We start from the raw sequence: 6,833 nt of genomic DNA on the forward strand, positions 1-6,833 counted from the left end.
TAAACATACCTGAATTTGTCCAATAGAAACTCTCGTTGGCAACTGTTTGACTAATGATCAGCTAGATGCAGGCAAGAGTGTGCAAGGCGGTATTGAATGTCACTGCCTGTCACCTCAACATCTCGACCTGTGTGCACCTGTTGTAAACTTTCATTCATAGGCTAGGTTGTAGCAACCTCGTGATGGGTATAGGAAAATGTGAGTATCACTGTTACATTAAACTGGGTGAATGGAATATGAATGACAGTCATCCATTATGATGTCATAGAAAAGCATCTATTTAACTAAAATTATCCCGTCATCTTAAAACGCAACCGACCGGCAGACACACACACAAGCAGCACACCACAGCACGACACATCCAACACACACACACACCACAACACAACACACAACACCACACACAGAGCCACCCACACAACAACAAACACAATCACCAGGAAAACACACTAACACCACACACCACAACACACAACACCACACACACAACCAGACCACCCACAACATCACCCACGCACACACACATACAGTATTCAACAATTGGCTCGTCACACTTCTTCTCTTTGTTAGGGTGTATGCTCTCTATAGCGGCGCTCGCTGTCTGTGGTCACCAGGCGACGCTGTCAAGTTAGCAACAACAGAGAGGTGATGCCATCGCGTGGTGTGGGCATGTTAGTGTGCGCCGCTGTCGGTCTCTACTGCTGCATAAGAGGTAAGCAACTCACAGTAAACACACACACACACACCTGTCAGGGGCTACTACAGAGACGGGGGAAGACAGACAAAGAGAGACGGAAAGATAATGAAGATTTGTGGAGTACACGGCGTCAACAGTTACGTAGAGCAGAGTGAGCAGACGCGTCATGCCGTAGGGGCACAAATGCACGTACGGACTCGCAGGAGGTATGTTTGTAAAATTATTTGATCAAAGCCCTCTATGAATCCTATAGATTCCTTCTTGATGAATTGTTGTTTTCGGTATTTGTCTGTAATACTAACCCCTTATCATTTCAAGAATTGGTTTAGCTGCCAGCTAGACAGGTTCCAATCTTACAAACCATAACTAGATACCAAGCCATTCAGGCTCAACAATCAAGTTAGAGTAGCTTATCTAACTATCTTACCTGGCAGTGCCTGGCAAGTTCTTAGACTTATATGATATATACTAGACTTCAACTTTATACACTCTGACTTCTATATCTAGACTCCTAGACTTCTATATCTAATCTCAGACTTCTATAACTTCATATCTAGACTCTAGACTCTATACTTCTATCTAGACTTCTATACTCTAGACTCTAGACTTCTAGACTTTATAATCTAGACTCAGACTTCTATATCAGACTTCTAGACTTCTAGACTCTATATCTAGCTCTAGACTTATATCTAGTCTAGACTTCTATATCTAGACTTAGTACTATATCTAAGACTTCTAGACTTCTAGACTTATATCAACTTCTAGACTCTCATATCTAGACTTCTAGACTTCTAATAAACTTCTAGACTTCTATATTGACTTCTAGTTCTAATCTAAACTTCTCATACTAGACTTCTATACTAGACTTCTATACTAGACTTCTATACTTCTAAACTTCTATATAAACCTAACTTCTATTAGACTTCTATATCTAGACTTTAGAAGACTTCTAGCTAATACATGACCATATAGCAGTGTAACAATTGTACTAAACTCCTAAGGCATAAAAGTTATAAATAAATCAATGTGCATCATTAATTAAAATGCCAATTGAACAGGTAAATAGGTATGCATGGATCACCTGTTGACATAGAACTAGGCATCATGTCTGTTGATCTGTCTGACTCTTTTCCCACTCACTCTTTTGACTCGTCACATACGCTGCTGCTACTGTTGATCTATTCTGTTGCCTAGTCACTTTAGCCCTACCTATATCTACATATCTACCTCAATTACCTCGTAACAACCACCTACGGTTGTTACCCCCTACGGTCAATGTGACTCTGTACATCACGTCCACCCCCTACGGTCGATATGACTCTGTACATCACTTCAACCCCCTACGGTCGATGTGACTCTGTACATCACGTCAACCCCCTACGGTCGATATGACTCTGTACATCACGTCAACCCCCTATGGACCACCTCCCATCCATCCTCATGCACTTCTCTCACCTCATAATAATAATAATATGCATGACACCCCTGACATACAGAACATAGAAATATCATGAACAGAGCTGACATAATTCCTTCCTTTAAATCAGAGAGGTATGTCTCTTCTAGACAATATGAGGACATAGAAGCAGAGCAAGTTGAGACAGAACTGTCTTTTGGAAAATGCAGAAACAAACCTCACACAGTCTCTAACATTAAAATATGTGTAAGATGTAATACTGGGATTTCTATCGTTTATCTCAATTTAAATTTTCTGTCTCGACCTCCTTTTCTCTCTCTCATTCTAGGTGTAAAAAACAGCCCCTTCTCTACAAGACCTACGGTGGCTCGGAGAACTCAGTTTGAGCCCCGTCTTCGTCATCCCCACCATCATCATCTTCATCAGCATCATAATTACCATCATCATCACCACCAACCTCGTCTTGTTTTGCTGTCCCAACAATTCCATAACCGTATATTGACCACAATGTYTTCCCATATCAAATTGAGGCTATTTATTGAAATATCTCAAATAAGTTATAATTTTGTTTTTATGTGTACCTGTATTTAATGTGTTTTTTTGGTAAGAAATGTCTTTCAAATCCGACCACTGTTGTCTGAAGATAGTGATTTTCATAAAGAAGTCAACATCACCATTACATGGGCAGGTCTACATGTTACCTCATTTAACCACCAGGTATCAGAATTACAACCGATTGAAAAGATTCCTAAAACAGCAGGGACAATATCAGTCAGTCAGGTCAGGATGAAAGGTTGGTACAAAATGGCATCATATTCCCTATAAAAGAACTCTACAGCCCCGTTTACACCTGGTGCTAACATGCGCCTGTTGTCCCTCAAAAAAATGCAACATGATTAATTTTTTTCACATGACCCTCCCCTTGTCCCGCAAAAATATGTGCTCCGCCCACCTCATAGAATTTACSACGACAAATAACAATAACGGCCCTCTGTTTATAAACGGGGTTGACGTTTATAAACACGACGTTGCCACTTAAACATGCATTTGTGGTACAGTCGTTGCAACGCAGGGCTATGAGCCAGAAGGTTGGGGGTTTTCCCGACACACCACCGACGAGCTCGCTCTCCCTGCCTGTTTCGGTAGGCCTACGTCACAGAGCCGTCTGCAGACAACGAGCAACTAAGGGGGAAATCTGATTTTCAACATTCTGATGCCATATTTAGATTATAAAATATATGCAACAACCAATAAAAAAAGCCTGCCGGCTTTGTGCGCTTCAGTACCCAAGTCTATGGTGGTATTGAAAACGATGTAAATCTTGACAAACAGAAAATACATCCCTCCCTACCTTGTAGGCTTACACAGGATCAAAGGCTTGGCAATCTCAGAATGTCATTCAAGTTGTTGGTGTTTTTGTAACAGGTGTCTCTTTCCATTCATCAAATGGCAGAATGCACAGAACAAAGCAGCAAGGGTTGTTTTAGGGTGGAGATCTGGTTCTTCTGTTGTAGTCATGCGCAGTGTTCTTAGTTGGTCATCAATCGATAAGATAATTGGAGAAAAAAAAACATGCTTATTTTATTTCATAATATACATCATTTAAAACGGCCAAGTTCTATTCACAACGGTATTCAGTTGGTAAGAGACAGACATTCAGTAAATACTAGGAATAGATTGTCCACCATCTATGTGTTATCCAGACAGAAAAGAGAAATAGGCAATATAACATTTCGATTTARAGCAATAAAGAAATGGAATAAATTAACTGAGCAAACCAGAAACCTTTCAATATATACATTTAAACATTATTTTAAAACGATTTAAATATAATACATAGAAATGTTGTGGGACTATAGTAGATGAAGAATCAATATTTTTTAGATTGAGTATTTATTGGGTCATTATGTTAGTATATTATGAATGTTTGTAATAGTATGTTACATGTGAAAATGTGTTCGTATTATAAATTGTATTTGAATGTTTAAGGACTCTTGGAAGATTAGTCCAAATGGGGACTAAAAGAGATCCTAATAAAATCAAATAAAATGGCTACTGTACAGTTTGGATTGACTGATTAATTGTATTTGTCAGTAAAAAAAAAAAATGCACACACACACAACAAATACTTTTTTCAAGTGACTGGGATCGCATGATAAAGTTGTGGACATATTTCCATTGTTGACATAAATACATATACAATGACATACAGACACATTACAGAGACAGAGACACGTTACAGAGACAGAGACACATTACAGAGACAGAGACACATTACAGAGACAGAGACATTACAGAGACAGAGACACATTACAGAGACAGAGACACATTACAGAGACAGAGACACATTACAGAGACAGACACATTACAGAAACAGAGTAACATTACGAGACAGAGACAACAATTCAGAGACAGAGAACATTACAGGACAGAGACACATTACAGGACAGAGACATAAGAGACGAGAATTACAGAGACGAGACACATTACGAAACAGCGACACATTACAGAGACAGAGACACATTTACAGAGAACAGAACGCCATTACAGAGACACAGACACATTGACAGAGACAGAGACACATTACAGAGACAGAGACACATTACAGAACAGAGACACATTACAGAGGACAGAGCACATTACAGAGACAACTAGAGACAGACACATTACAGAGCAGAGACACATTAAGAGATCAGACACATTACAGAGACAGACACATTACAGTACAGAGACACATTCGAGATACATTACGAGACAGAGACACATTACAGGATACCAGACACATTACGACAGAGCACTTACAGAGACAGAGACACATTAAAGAGACAGAGACACTTACGAGAAGAGACCTTACAAGAGCAGACACATTACACGAGACAGAGACACATTACAGAGATACAGACACATTACAGAGACAGAGACACAAGACAGACACTTAAAGAAGACAGACACATTACAGAGACAGAGACACGATTACAGAGACAGAGACACATTACAGAGACGATTTACAGAGGCACACATTAGAGAGACAGAGAGACAATTACAGAGACAGACACATTACAGGATGACACATTACAGAGATGCACAAAAATAACATTTCTACTGTTCACACATTAGCCAGCTTTTTACATTCTTTTTAAAAGTGGTTATGGTTGGTATGGCTTGGAGTTTCTGTGGTAGTTTGTTCCACTCAACAGCGCCGGTATCCAGTATATACACATCTGTTCTTACCAGTAAGACTCATATTTAAAAAAAAAACGGTGAATATTAGAGTCTCTGGCTCTGGTAAGAAATGTTTAAAAAAGTTGGATAGGTATCTGGGGGCTGAGTCCATGCTAGTTCTGTGGACCAGACCAAGATGCATTTTTTTCCCACAGATAGCCAGCCTAGCTGCTTAAAATGCTCGACCTCCAGATGGGTGTGAGGGGGGGGAGTTTAAGTACAATTCTTACCAGCTTGTTTTGGCTGGTAGCTTATTMTTTAGATGTTTGGGACTGCTGGTGAATCATGATGTGCAGGTATAATCAAAGTGACACTGGACTAGCACACTTGCCAGAGTCTTTAGGGTGGCTGTAGCTAAGTTTCCATACACGTGGCAACATATTTTCATGCAAATATTCTAAAATCTGCACATATGCACATTTTCCCATCAGAGGGAGTTTAATTTTGAAGGCATTTGCAACAAAAAAAAAATGTCTAAATAMCTGTTTTTCGCTTTGTCATTATTTTGTATTGTGTGTAGACTGATGAGGAAAATTACAACATTTAATCCATTTCAGAATAAGTCTGTAATGTAAAAAAGTGAAAGGGGTTTGAATTACTTTCCGAATGCACTGTAGAACAAATGACCCAGATGTTTCACCGGAAGTATAAATGTCAAGCATCTGGTTGGAGTTTCCTGTCCCCGCCAAATATGGTGTGGACAGGAAGCTCAGTGGCTGGCAGGGGGAGAGTTTGGAGCGAGATGGAACATTCTGAAGAAGTTCTCATGAACCATTTGACCACTCAATACACTTTTCTTTTCTCAAAACTAAAATATTTAGAGTGGACTCCCTTTGCCAAAGTTTAAAAATATATATATAAAAAAAAGAAGCAATGTTTAGGAGGGCAAGCAGGGTTGCTATGTCCACGGTTTTCAACTACTCTGAAAAATGATGTCGATGGCATTTTCAGAAGCTGACGATTATACTGTCAGGATCTGTAAAGTACTTTGTAGGTACACTATAATTACAAAGTAACTTCACCCCTCAAGACACACTTCATTTGAACTAGATACATCCTGTGTAACAACTAGTAATTTCATTGTACTCGTGCAAATATTACATGTACTCTATTGAGTACTAGTGTGTTTATTGTCCCCACTTGGATGTACTTAGGCAAACATTACATGCTTTGAAATAGCGTCTTATTCCTTGTCGTGACAGGTTATAGTGGATCACAGTTCTACAGAGAGGGGGAGAGGTATAGAGGGATTGATGGGGTTTCTGTCTCTGACGTGAGAGACTGGGAATGTCTGTGTGCCTTGGAAAGAGTTTAAAGTCCCACTCCCTTCTGTTCTCTGACCGTGAGAGACTGGAATGTCTATGTGCCTTAGGAAGAGTTTACGCCACAACCCCTTCTGTTCTCTAACCGTGAGAGACTGGAATGTCTGTGTGCTCTTAGGACAGAAGTTTACAGCCCAACCCTTTCTGTTCTAACGTGAGAGAACTGGAATGTCTG

The 6,833-nt window shown here is 39.7% G+C and overlaps 1 long non-coding RNA gene across 1 annotated transcript; it reads left to right on the plus strand.

Annotated features, from left to right (window-relative positions):
• The first annotated feature begins 737 nt into the window (after positions 1–737).
• On the plus strand, positions 738–4,181 carry LOC139024210 (uncharacterized). Its single transcript, XR_011475499.1, has 2 exons — positions 738–903; positions 2,443–4,181. It is a non-coding gene; the product is annotated as an uncharacterized lncRNA (long non-coding RNA).
• Positions 4,182–6,833: the final 2,652 nt, after the last annotated feature.

The sequence above is a fragment of the Salvelinus sp. IW2-2015 genome, unplaced genomic scaffold (genome assembly GCF_002910315.2).
Source record: "Salvelinus sp. IW2-2015 unplaced genomic scaffold, ASM291031v2 Un_scaffold1192, whole genome shotgun sequence".
Taxonomy (NCBI): Eukaryota; Metazoa; Chordata; class Actinopteri; order Salmoniformes; family Salmonidae; genus Salvelinus; species Salvelinus sp. IW2-2015.